This window comes from Mercenaria mercenaria, chromosome 9 (genome assembly GCF_021730395.1).
Source record: "Mercenaria mercenaria strain notata chromosome 9, MADL_Memer_1, whole genome shotgun sequence".
NCBI lineage: Eukaryota > Metazoa > Mollusca > Bivalvia > Venerida > Veneridae > Mercenaria > Mercenaria mercenaria.
Window position 1 is genome coordinate 49,362,527 of NC_069369.1, and position 14,127 is coordinate 49,376,653.

The 14,127-nt window shown below is 34.8% G+C and overlaps 1 protein-coding gene across 1 annotated transcript in view; it reads left to right on the forward strand.

The window, feature by feature from the left end:
- Nucleotides 1–14,127, forward strand: part of LOC123547079 (hexokinase-2-like) — a 33,675-nt gene that overhangs the window by 524 nt on the left and 19,024 nt on the right. The window lies entirely within an intron of this gene.

The following is a 14,127-nucleotide window of genomic DNA, read 5'->3' on the forward strand; positions in this document are numbered from 1 at the left end:
TATATGAAAGGTGTCGATAGAATATTGATCTTAAGAGATTGTTTGTTTGTTTGTGATATAGCCATATTTTGGCCGATATATTTTGCTGCCGGTTGTAACGAGCCTTGTGATTGGTTGATATGTGGTGTGTGGCTGAACACACCTTCATATTTTCTCATATGTCCTTGACAAAGGTCAAACAAATCTAAAATTAGCAGTAAGTAGGAGTCTGAAGAAATATCGCCAGAAACTCAGAAATATGTTCGAAATATGTTCGAAATGCAACATGTCGTAAGACACAGATATTACGAGTTCATTGATCTTTTGCTTTTCAGGAAAAAAAAAACAAATGAAGGTTAAAAAACACGGAAATGCGTTTTCTTAATATGATTAGTTTCTGTGTTTAGCAGGATTGTCATATATGCTCTTGCTTCAATCAAAAGAAAAGAAAGATTTTGCAGTATATTAGTTTATGCATTTATATTAATAAACGTATAGAATTATATAGTATGGTTTAACAAGTCTGCACTGTCGATTTTGCTTAAAATCATTTAAAAAGGAGGCCCCAGCGAAGGAAAAAGTCATTATTGCATACATTGAGTATGAGTAATCTTGCGTTTGTACGTGCGTTATAACGCACATGAAATTTGATTTAGTTTTTGATATTAGCAGATTCATAATAGCAGATGCCAGTTTGCAGCGTTCGGCTAATTATTATGTAGGGTACGGCCATTGAGTGGAAAAGTCGTGCCAAGACACTTAGTCCGAACTATTGATCAGCTTAGGAACTGGTGCTAGACTATTTATTTAATAATAATGATAATAATAATAATAATATAAATGAAGTAATTTGTACGAATGTAGGTAGAATGTGAAACAACAAGATTTGTTAATTACTTTCTGTTTGTTACTTCTTACACGACGGACCTCCCCCGTGATTTTTTTAAATGCTCGTCTTTTAAAAATAAATACATGAGTTTTTTTTAAAGACTCGCAATTTTCTTGCAGATTTTTTTTTTTTAGTAATTCATTGAGCTGTGTTTTTAAAGGCCCGCTGTTTATTTATCTATTGTTCAGTATATTGATTCACAATGTCCTTGTATCTATGGTGCTATATATTGTGCTGCACTTAAACGATCACTAAATATATATGTCTTAATATCTTTATAACAACATTTCGTTATATCTTTGGGATAATTTATTTCCTGTTATTTTTATTGCTGATTATAAATTTGTGAAACAAAATCTATTCTTGATACAGCTATTATCAGTTACTAATAAATATTCGTGTTTATTCAGTTTTACAAAAAAAAAATATGGGCTGTAGGGTATCTCTCTTTTTGTAAGAACACAACACAACAGAACAGAACAGATACTTTATTAAGTACAAAGTGCACTCGCTACCTCACATTTTCTTTGCAAATTTAAAGTCAACGTGACAGTCAACGTAACATGACAAAATGATTATAGTGCGTTTAATAGTTTAAAGCTGATAATTACTTATGTGGAGAATGAACAAGAAATAATATCGTTCAACAGTTAAAAGTTTGCATTAGTAAGAGCTTCTTTAACATATCCAGATAATCAATAAAAATATTATCAATAATTGACAAATATCTAGACAAATAAAGAAATATTGTTATGGAAAGCAGGATATATAAATAATTGAATATTTCCATGGGTCACGCATGTTTCATGTTTCCATGTTTTTTTTTTTTTTTTTTTTTTTTTTTTTTTTTTTGCGAAAACAGCCATTTTTCAGTGTTTCTTATTTTGTTTTTAATTAGGTATAATTGTATTAGTAGGTAACAGTAATATTAAGAAAGAGGCAGCACGAAATAAAACCGATTAAAATAGTAAATTGTTTGTGTTAAAAAGGTCCATTTTGGTTCTTATTTTAATAATATCATCCATGGTCTTGTTTCTTCCGGACTAGTATTAATTAGTATCATTCCTGTTATCATTTTGTTTGGCATTCTAAATGAAGGATAATGTATGTACTTAATTTTTCCTATCTCATTTTATTCACGTGAATTGTAATTTGATTACAATATACATTTTTAAAGACTCTGTAAAGAAAACTAACAAGAAAATACTGTAAGCCTAAAATGTACTTGGTTCATATTTCGACTTGTTTTTATCAACATCATTATCATTTTACAGACTCGGCTGCTGCAGCATTGTAATGTTAGACTTATAGATATCAAATAATAATTGCGTTTTCAGCACATTTTGTATCCTTTTTTGTTCCCTTGTGGGTGTCAAGTTATATCTTTTAAACTGCAACAACATTATGAACAGGAGACAGATTTTGTGTTTAAAGTAAACATGTTACAAAAGATAAATCTTAAAGGTAAAATATCCTTTAAAAATTGACAAAAATCCCACTTTTATACGCTTAAATTTTATAAACTTATGTATTGGATTGTATACGTTGTTAAAGTTGTAAAATTCTATACTTCAGTTCTAACCCCAACCGTTAACTGGGCACTTTGTTTTATCATTTTTGGGATAGTCGTCATGTTCGAAAAAGCAACAATACCGCAGTCAATACCCTCAAAAGAAAACAAACACGATATTACAAGGATGATAAAAACACATTTTTTGGTGATTAGCTGTCGCTTAAAAGTCGAACACGAAGTAGCATGTATTAAATAAGTCTTCGATTATTGGACACACATTTAGACGTTTGTACCAAAAGTGTCTTCGATTATTGAACGCATAATATGATATACAGTAATGTAGCAAATATGTCTTCGAATAGTAGACATATAAATATAGTTAAAACAAAGTCTGCGCGATAATTAAATACATTATCATCGAACAAACGTAACATGAAAATAGTTACTTGTATGCGATAATCGAACAGAAATATAAACAAGTAAACGTATATGTGTCCGATTTTTGAACATAATATAAAAATCGAACATAGACACAAATCTACTGCCCTAGGTATCACAATATTAATTTTTATGATATCCATAAATGAATTCAGGAGTTCTCAAAATAGTAAATAAATAGAACAGACTAAAGCAGTTTTTATCTAACCTAACCCATTGTCATGGTTTATGAACACAGCTGTCACATGCAAATATATACAAAATAAATACGATTAAACGTGTTGGGAACTACTTAAAGAGTTATTATATACACTCATTATGCTGTATGTATGGCAGTTAGCGTAGAAAAGAGGAAGTTAAAATTGTTCATGTTATAAATGTTAGTGTTCACCATTTTGTATTATGTTGCATTTCTTTTTTTTTTTTCTTTTTCTTTTTTTTTTTTCGTAGTGAGAAAGTTTAGGTGCTGTTTTATAACATTAAAATTCGTATCTACCATACACATATATCTATAATAATGTCACAGGCAATACTTGCTCAAGCTGTAAAGTTGTGTTTTGTGACTTTTCGGCAAATCTGTTCAGTGGCCCTGCAATTTTTACCATGATTTTGAACAGACGTCTTCTCTCACAAGTCTCTCGTTATTGTTACTAGCCTTCCACCAAGCCTGTATGAGAAATTTCCACAAAAATAACAAGTGCTACGTCAGTATACTCCTGGTTTGACCTGGCCATGATTATATACATTTAATACCATGTAAACAAATTCATCATGACCGTAAGCTAGATAGAATTTGCGTATCTTATATGCATACATTTGGATTCTTTTTCTTTTCGTTGGCTCCAGTTGATGTATATATAGATCGCATTTTTTTCTTTTTAGTACTGACGCATTTGTTGACTCAACGTTTACACGTTAACGTGAAATATTATATTATGCATTGAATGTTTGCTCTTTGTTTCTACTGAGGTATGTTAAACGCACACGTACTGGATAATAAATGCGTCAGTTGCATTAACATAATGTATAATAGTGTATTGAATGTCCCAATACATTCGTTACGCTTAATGCTATGCATAACATGGGATAATAAATGTCACAGTAGCATTAACTTAATATATTGAATGTCCCAATACATACTTTTCTTCTGCGCATGATACTAATTATGCCACGCAATAATAATAACAGTAGCATTAATAAATTCCCAAACATATAAATTTGTGCTTAGTCTGGCTACCGACTAGATATTTGTGTCTCTCCTCCCCCTCCCATTGGGGAGACATATTGTTTTTGCCCTGTCCGTCCGTCCTTCCCTCCGTCCGTCACACTTCATTTCCGATCAAGAACTGGAGAATCATTTGACCTAGAACCTTCAAACTTCATAGGTTGGCAGGCCTTATGGAGTAGACGACCCCTATTGTTTTTGGGGTCACTCCATCAAAGGTCAGTGTCACAGGGGCCTAAACATGAAAACCCATTTCCGATCATAAACTTGAGAACCACTTGACCCAGAAAGTTAAAACTTCATAGGATGATTGGACATACAGAGTAAATGACCCCTATTGATTTTGGGGTTACTCTATTAAAGGTTTACGTCACATGGGCCTGAACATGGAAAACCATTTCATTTTAGTAACTTGAGAACCACTTGACCCAGAATGCTGGAACTTCATGGGATGATTGGATATGCAAAGTAGATGATCTTTATTGATTTTGGTGTCACTCTATTAAAGGTCAAGGTCGCAGTGGACAGAACATGGAAATCCATTTCCGATCAATAACTTGAGAACCATTTGACCTAGAACCTTCAAACTTAATAGGTTGATAGGACTTACAGAATAGATGGGCCCCTTTTGTTTTTGGGGTCACTCCGTCAAAGGTCAAGGTCACAGGGGTCTCAACATAGAAAGCGCTTTCTAATCAATAACTTGAGAACCACTTGACTCAGAATGTTTGAAACTTAATTGGATGATTGGACATGCAGAGTAGAGGACCCCTACTGATTTTGGGGTCACTCGATCAAAGGTCAAGGTCACAGGGGCCTGTTCATGGAAAACCGTTTCAAATTCATAACTTTAGAACCACTAGGTCCAGAATGTTGAAACTTAGTGGGATGATTGGACATGCCAAGTAGATGATCCATATTGCAACCAACCATCAGTGTCCCTCTGACTTTCGCTCCTATCCCCTATTGACTGCTTGCCTATACGACTATGCATTGGGGGAGACATGCGCTTTTCTACAAAAGCATCTTTAGTTTTTTTTAATCATTTCTCTTATATATTCTGATCGATCTTTTAATTTATGCTAAACATAATAATTAGGCCACAATAGATTTAACAGATGTGTATTGAATGACCACGTATGTATTATTCTTCTACATGTAATGCCAATTATGTCGTAAGATAATAAATGTCACAGAAGCATTAACGGACATGTATTGAATGACCATGTGCTGCGATGTGCATACTGTAATTCTACATTCTATGCTTAGCAGACAGCGAATAATAAATGTCGCAGACATGTATTGAATGTGCAGTCGGATATATTCCTTTACAATTTATGTTGTGCATACATGAGGTTGATGAATGTCGCAGTTACGAGGGGCGTTCAGTATGTAATGTTACTCCGTATGTAGTTCCGTAACCGCTGGTTATTTTTAGATGCGGCCTTCGCCACAATGTATAGCAATTTATTGGAAACACAATGCTATATAAATCATAAAAATCGGCAGGTTCAAAGTAAAAATATAATCATTTTTGTGAGGTGTACTCAGGTATACTGGACCATAATTATAATTCAAGTTTGTCCTGGACACCCAGAGTCTCAGAAAAATAGAATGACTTGTAAAATCACAAAATTCAATCATTTTACTACAAGGTACAGCAATTTGGATGAATCTGCATTTGTTTTAAACTATTTATTTCGTTTTTAATTTCACAACACAACTGAAAAATCTAAACTCGAGATTCCATCTGGAATGAGTGTTGAGAGCGATTAATCAAAGTTGTAAGAACTAGCTTCGCAATCGAGAATTAAGGTACTAGTATCAACTTAAAATACAATATTTTTTTTTAAACGACGATTATCGCGCCTGACAAAATTGCAGAGGCTTATTGTACTCACCTTATCATTTTTCGAGTAAAAATATACACACTCAATTTAGAACTGTTATTAACTTTTCTTTTTTTTTTAGTTTCATATGTTTTTGTGAATATCATGATTTGTTTTATCTGTTTCAACTGAAAACCGAACTATACCTCTAGTCGTTGAATAGTAGAATCAAGGAATTGCATATTACAATCTCAATACTTTGGAGATAAAATTGTCCAGTATACCCGAGTACACCTCACTCAAATGATTATATTTTTACTTTGAATCCACCGATTTTTATAATTGATATATCACTGTGTTGCCAATAAATTGCTCTATAATGTGCCGAAAACCGCATTTAAAAATAATAAGCGGTTACGGAACTACGTACGGAGTAACATTACATATTGAACGCCCCTCGTATTTGAATGCCCCTTTTATGCATAATTATAAGGGTTAATAATTGTCGCAGTTTCTTTTAGCATACATATACTAAATGTCCATTAGTCTTCTTTATCGTATGCCAAAATGTCGCATTATCATGTAATAGACATGCCATAAATGTGCCACTGCATGTTTTTTAGCCCACCATCTGATGATGGTGGGCTATTCAAATCACTCTGCGTCCGTGGTCCGACGTCCTTCCGTCCGTCCGTCCGTCCTTCCGTTAACAATTTCTCGTTATCGCATCTCCTCAGAAACTACCAGGGGCATTTTGACCAAACTTTGTCAGAATGATGTATTGGTACTCAAGTTGTGTCCCCCTGAAAATCAGACTGGTTCAACAACTTTTTAGTGAGTTATGGCCCTTTGTTTATTTCTATAATTTACATAGATTTATATAGGGAAAAACTTTGAAAATCTTCTTGTCCAAAACCACAGAGCCTAGGGCTTTGATATTTGGTATGAAGCATCATCTAGTGGTCCTCTACCAAGATGATTCAAATTATTTCCCCGGGGTCTAATATGGCCCCGCCCCGGGGGTCACATGGTTTTATATAGACTTATATAGGGAAAACTTTGAAAAACCTCTTGTTCAAACCATAGGGCCTAGGACTTTGATATTTTGTATGTGACATCATCTAGTGGTCTTCTACTAAGATTTTCAAATTATCCCCTAGGGTGAAATATGGCCCCGCCCCGGGGTCACATGGTTTACATAGACTTATATAGGGAAAAACTTTGAATATCTTCTTGCCCAAACCACAAAACCTAGGCTTTGATATTTGTTATGTAGCATCATCTAGTGGTTCTGGGGGTCACATGGTTCATATAGACTTATATAGGGAAAAGCTTTTAAAATCTTCTTGTCAATAACCTACAATATTCAAATTTGGACCACATGTATGGTTTTGAGTGGCAAGATGAACCTTGACATGAGTTGACCTTTGTGTTCCGAAATGAAATTTGACCTTGATTTTGACCTAATGACCTACTTTCACATTTCTCAAGCTACAGCCTTCAGATTTGGACCACATGCTTAGTTTTGTGTACCGAAACAAACTTTGACCTTTACATTGACCTAGTGACCTACTTTCACATGTTTGAAGGCACAGGCTTCAAATTTGGACCACATGCATAGTTCTGTGTTCCGAAAAAAATTTGACATTGATTTTGACCTAGTGACCTACTTTCACATTTATCGAGCTACAGCCTTCAAATTTGGACCACTTGCATAGTTTTGTGTACCGAACAAACTTTGACCTTTACATTGACCTAGTGACCTACTTTTACATTTTTGAAGGTACAGGCTTCAAATTTGGACCACATGCATAGTTCTGTGTTCCGAGATAAAATTTGACCTTGATTTTGACCTAGTGACCTACTTTCACATTTCTCAGCTACAGCCTTCAAATTTGGACCACTTGCTTAGTTTTGTGTACCGAAATGAACTTTGATCTTAAGATTGACCTAGTGACCTACTTTCACATTTCTGTAGCTACAGGCTTCAAATTTAGACCACATGCATAGGATTGTGTACCGAAACAAAGTTTGACATTGACCTAGTGACCTACTTTCACATTTCTCAAGCTACAGCCTTCAAATTTCGACCACTTACATAGTTTTTTGTACCAAAATAAACTGTGACCTTAAGATTGACCTAGTGACCTACTTTCAAATTTCTCAAACTACAGCCTTCAAACTTGATGCACATGCATAGTTTTGTGTACAAAGAACTTTGTCCTTGAAATTGATCTAGTGACCTACTTTCACATTTCTCAAGCTACAGCTTTTGAATTTGGACCACATGCACAGTGTTGTGTACGGAAATGAAATTTGACCTTGAGCTAGTCAGTAAGTCTTGAAATTTGGAACACTCAAAAATGGCACATTGGTGGGCGCCAAGATCACTCTGTGATCTCTTGTCTTTTATTAGATATGGCTGTTCCGTTTAACAGACAGGCCCATTTATAGTTTATGTTGTGCAGGTATGCTACTGTCACAGAGGCATTCAGCAGCCATTATGTTGTTAGTTGTCACCTGTTTTCTGTGATGTTGATGCTGGTACGTGCTTGTTCAGCATGGCATTAAGACAACAAAGTGTCGCAAATGAATTATTTAATTTAAACACCATTTATTATCCTGGGATAACAGTGGAGAGAAAGCCAAATTTTTATTTATATACACTTAAAACCTCTTTCCTCTTCCACACTATTATTGTCATAATTTGATTTCAAGCACTCTTGCGCGTGTTACCGTTAAAACCCAACACCGTGCTTAAAAAATCTAATGTTCCTTTTGGCAGACGATATTAATCAGAATATAGGTTTTTGTTTCTCATCATTTATCAGGAAACATGGCTGATAGGTATAATGAAATTTACAAGGTTTTTTTTTTTTTCGATCGAGTTTTCAGCCAATAAAACAAGACTTTCTTTGGCTTGGGTCAAAAAGAAGTAGTATCTCAAGTTTTCATAATGGGAATCTATGGGAAAACATAATTTGATGACATTATCCCGTAAAGAAAACATCCTTTAACAATCTGGCTAGGCAAAATGTTTAAATCCCTGCGTTTTTGTCCATGATTTTAGAGATCATGCTGATATTATGAGCTACTTTGATTGTTTTTCGTTTTTCGCGTGTTAGAAGTTTTTGGTTAGAAACGTTGCCGGTTAACACTGTCGTCCGGTCTTTCATCTGTGTTTCTACGGATAAATGACTTTACGCCATCACTTTTGGTTTCTAAGACATACATAACTACCTTAACAGGTTAACTTGACACCTTCAGATGAAGAAAATAAGAGCACATGGATTCTCAAAACTCATTATTTCTGGGGATGAAGTCTTAGCTATATAGCTGTCACTTCAGGTCATATCACAAGAAGTATGTTAACTGTTCGGTTCGCGTTGAGTAATAAAGACGGAAGAGTCAGCTATACCTGTACTATTATTTAACATTTATTTATTGTGGTGGACTTGTCCGTCTAGTACGTCGTTAGTTTAAGTAAATTGTTTGTCCTCTACTCCTGACAGTAACTTACGGTAGTTGATATCTGCCATTTTGTTCTGGCGTAATGACGCTTGGGAAGAGTGCAGCGTGCCAGAATGCAAATAGGGCAAATGAGATATTTGTCGTTCTTACGGGGCCGCAAACAGGCCAAGAGAATTGTTTGTTTGACTTATTGGTTTCCCGCAAACACGCCATGTCGTTCTTACGGGGCCGCAAACAGGCCAAGAGAATTGTTTGTTTGACTTATTGGTTTCCCGCAAACACGCCATGTTCACATTTGTCGTTTTAACGACAAATACCTAATATCTGTCGTATCGTTTTCCTTTTATGTCGTTCTAGCGAGATGGTTTGTTGGCGTCCTTCAAATAGGCCAGAACAAAAAACAATCAGACTCGATGACAATACGACAATTTTATCCGTTCCAGAACGACAACACGACATTTGAATTTGTCGTTCATACGCCCCGTAATTGGCGTCATATGGGAAAATTAGACCCATCGATTTTTCACATGAGTGAAAATATTTTATATAGCGCAAAGAAGGAGCCCTTTACTTTATTTAAATTCATGGAAAAAGTATTATAGGTATTTTAGCTTTGCAGACGATGTGATAATATTCAATGCATTGTCTTTCTTATGAATATTTTATTTTAAAAATTAATTTAAAAGAAAATGGTCTTTTTTTCGTATACTTTATGTCTGCCTATCTACAATTAGAAATATAGTAAAATATGGATAATTTGCTGAAATTTCTTCTGTTTAACAAAGAATAAATAGATTCTTATGTCTGCTTAAAGACCTTTGCAAACGACTTAGTAATCTATATTCATTTAGCTATTGTTTCATACTAATTTCAGTTTTCTAGGTGAAGATGAAAATGGTCTTTTTTAAGCATTTTGCAGATGAGTATAGGTTTTTTTTCCTTACCGGAAAGACTCGAACATTCTCGTATGTTTCCGTCAATTCTTACGGAATTTAAGCTCCTTAACGGTAAAGACTGATATCTTCTCACCCGCTAAACAGCACACATGTACGGATTTATAAAGTCCCTTCTCAGCTTCCTTACAATAACTATTATAACAAAAGACTAAACACTTTTGTGCATGGTGCGAGAATGATTTATTCAGGTCAAGAGTCAGATTCTACAATAACAAATAATTTCAACAATATAATTGCCATTTAATGTCCTCTTGATACAACATAACTATCTTGTTCTTCAAAATAAAACATTTTGTAAGGGAACATTAGAATTTTTACCGTGCCTCTTTCATGTTTGTAAGAATACTGTTTTAAAAGAAAGTCGGGAAACTGCGAGCCGGCTGCCCAACCCCTAACTCCTATTTATATATCTTTTTAACCCTCATCTTTTAATTATCTATTTAAATTTGGAGGGGGAGGGGGGAGGTAGTGATATCCAAATGCTGCAAACAGAAAGGTGTTTCCACCCCCCGACTTTCTTGGTTCATGGATTAAAATGAAAAAACATTTTTGCTAAATGTCAAAACAAATATTCAGTTAAGTACACAGATTAACTACAAACTGCTGAATTGCGTGAATGAAATACTTTCATATGCATAGGCTGCATCTATTACATTTTATGCCCACTTATATGCACTATGCCTCTACATGAAATTCATTTCCTACAAATATAAATATAGTACACGCTTAACAACAATAAAATAACAACTTCGATTTTTTGAAAAGTTGAAGGTGACTCCAGAAAAATCTCGCTAGAACGGAATACCCCCCTTATTACTTCTATTTATATAGCATAAAGCCACGCCTTTGGCTATACCAAAACTTGTTCTACATGTTTTGTAATGCAGCTATGACAGGACAACAGTTATCCACTATACGGTGTAACGCGGATAACTGTAAATTAGTGGACGCTCCATAATATGATTTGTTTACAGCCAATAGTCAATTTTAAACAGCTTGAGAATCGAAGTTCAAAATTTAAAAAAGAAACGTTGAAATTTTAGGCGGCATATTTTGGGCAAGTTAGAAGTAGAATTTTGAAAGGATGATGTTGAATTTCGCTTACATTGAATTTCGCACAGACTCGGAAATGGAAATTAAAATAAAAAGAATTCGTCGAATTTCGAGGCAGAATTGAAATTAGATCCAGCAGGATGACCGAAATTCAAATATTTTGAGGGGATCGGTCGTCCAGTGAATAATGTGTCGGCCGCTCAACCCAGGGGTCGTGGGTTCGAGCATCGTGAAAGGAGTCACGACCATGACTTCTCATATGACACCAGTACCGGGTTTTCCCGGAAGCTGGCTGTTTAAAAGATAGTTTCACATTCAACACCAGTTTTAAATTCGATTGCTTTGAAAATTCGAGCATGCTTGAAATATAATACCGAGAATAATCTATTTAGATTTTTAACAAGGAGCTGTGTTCAATAAACGCTTGATGCCCCCGGTGGCATCCTTGTCGATACAAAGCAACCTAAGTCCAAAACGAGGTCAAGTTCAATGTCAAGGTCAAACTGAGGTCAGGTGATGTCTGAAGATGAGGAATGGTTACAGGTTACATCTGCATTAGTATCAAGTCATTCTAGTAAGGGTATTGATGCTAGACGAAACGGCCCGATTTAGTTAACCTCGTACGGACGGACGGACGGACGGACAGGACAATCACTATATGCCTCCCGCATCAGTAGATGCCGGGGGCATAAAAACTTGAATTTCGATATAGCCGATCTTGCACGATTTTTAATCTTTGAATCTTGAGCAGATCGCAGTTTCAATATTATACTGAAATTCAGCTTTTCAAAATTTGAAGTACGATTTTCGAGATGGCTCGACACTAATTGCTTGCTCCATATTTGACTTTTTCATTTCAATATCAATCTTGGAACAGGCTGTTCATTCAATACGAGATCGAAATTTGGCTTTTGGAATATTATAAATTTCGATGACTGAGCTGGCCCGAAATTAAAAGCTATTTTGCAATTTGACGTTTTTCGATCTTCAGGTGTAGCTTAGGATCAAAATTCGATAAGTTATGAAGTTTTTATCGTTTTGGTGTATTGATGTGTCCGCACTAAAATGTCAGAACAAGATGGCAGAAATCAACCACCATAATAACTACAATTTAAGGTATAGGTCCATGTTTCGGAGAAAAAAATTCGAACGTCATCAAATCATAGAAAGAAAGCATTGTTTTACATGAAAATTTAACAGCGTATAAAACATTTATATTATTCTACAAAACCATTGTGAATTTACTGATATATGTATTGAATTCCGGAAAGGGACTGCATGAAGTGGCCACACTTCTGGACAGTTCAGCGCCTTTAAAAACTCACCATTTTTTAAAAGCTGTTACACGTCTTCGTTTTGATGCATTTGCAACATCGTGCGAGTGTTTAAACTTTACATAACTAGGTAAAACATCGTTTTTGACAATTTTTTACATTTATTTCTTTACAAATGGCATTCTTATTTAAAGGGGGTCAACTCAGTAAGAATATTTCAAGTATCCAACTCTGTGGGGCAGAACAGTAAAACATGTATTGGACAGATACGTTGTGTGTCAAGATGCTGTTCATTCGTTAAAAAAAATCTGTTGTTTTGTGATATACTGCTAAACCTTAACCATGAACATTTTTTGTATCATTTGCAAATCAGATGCATCTTCGTGAAATATTGCTGCAGACGACAAAAATTATGAATGATTTACTCTGCCAGATGCATGCCGAATACATTCATTAGTAATTAACAGTTACATACTAGAATACGTAGGGAAGGACTGTACTAGGTAACATGAGAAATGGTTGGACGACGAGTTAAGTATCGGTTTGATGACGATAAATATCTCAGTTGAGTACGTTTTCTAACGGTTGTAAGGGCTGAAGATTGGTCTATCAGTTCGGGAGTGTGTAGAGATTATTTAGCAGAAATATGAAAGACTGCCATCAGCTAGATCTAAACCTCACAAAAAAATTTTGATTCAATCGTCTGTCAAAACCACCGATTTTATTCAACGACACAGATATATATGTTCGTAAATAATTCAAAAATATCCCCCTTTTATATGTTTTCGTAGAAATTTGAAACTTCTGAGTATAACGTATTGCCTTTTATCACAGTACCTTTAGACACACATTTATGAACGAGTCTCTAGACAACGGTCCGATGGATATTGCATGCATGTGCCCATACAGTGATAATATAGATAAAAAGAAGAACAGCAATGAACAAAACACTAGTGAAAAAAATAAGTCTGCACTGGTCCTCAGTGAACTAAGTGAACAATTAATATGTGAAGACATCTCGTATGCATGAAACTGGATGAAATGTTTTGCTTCTCATTTGTTCTTTTATATTGTTTGATATTAATGATAAACTTTTTATGTAGAGAGAACATTTATCAATAACTATAACCGTCATTCGGCCTGCCCTTACATCAATCTTCGCCGAATGATACCGTCATGCGTAGAAGTCATCCTTGCGGCTTGCGGAAGGTCGATTGTTCTACCCTGATGTCCGTCAACGCACAACGTGTATGAAAACTATGCACAAAATTCTAGTAATTGTTAAAAAAAACCCGTTTAATCTTTAAAACATAGCGAAACATACACTAACATGACTATTAAGCTAAACTGCTCACAATCTTCACAACTGTAAATTAAAGGTATATTTTGTTTGTTTGTTTAATATGTAATACAGTTTAGTGTAATACATGCTCTGCATAATAAGACATTACATATTTTGTATTTAATCTAGGCCTAAAATCTAGAATCGACAGGAAATTC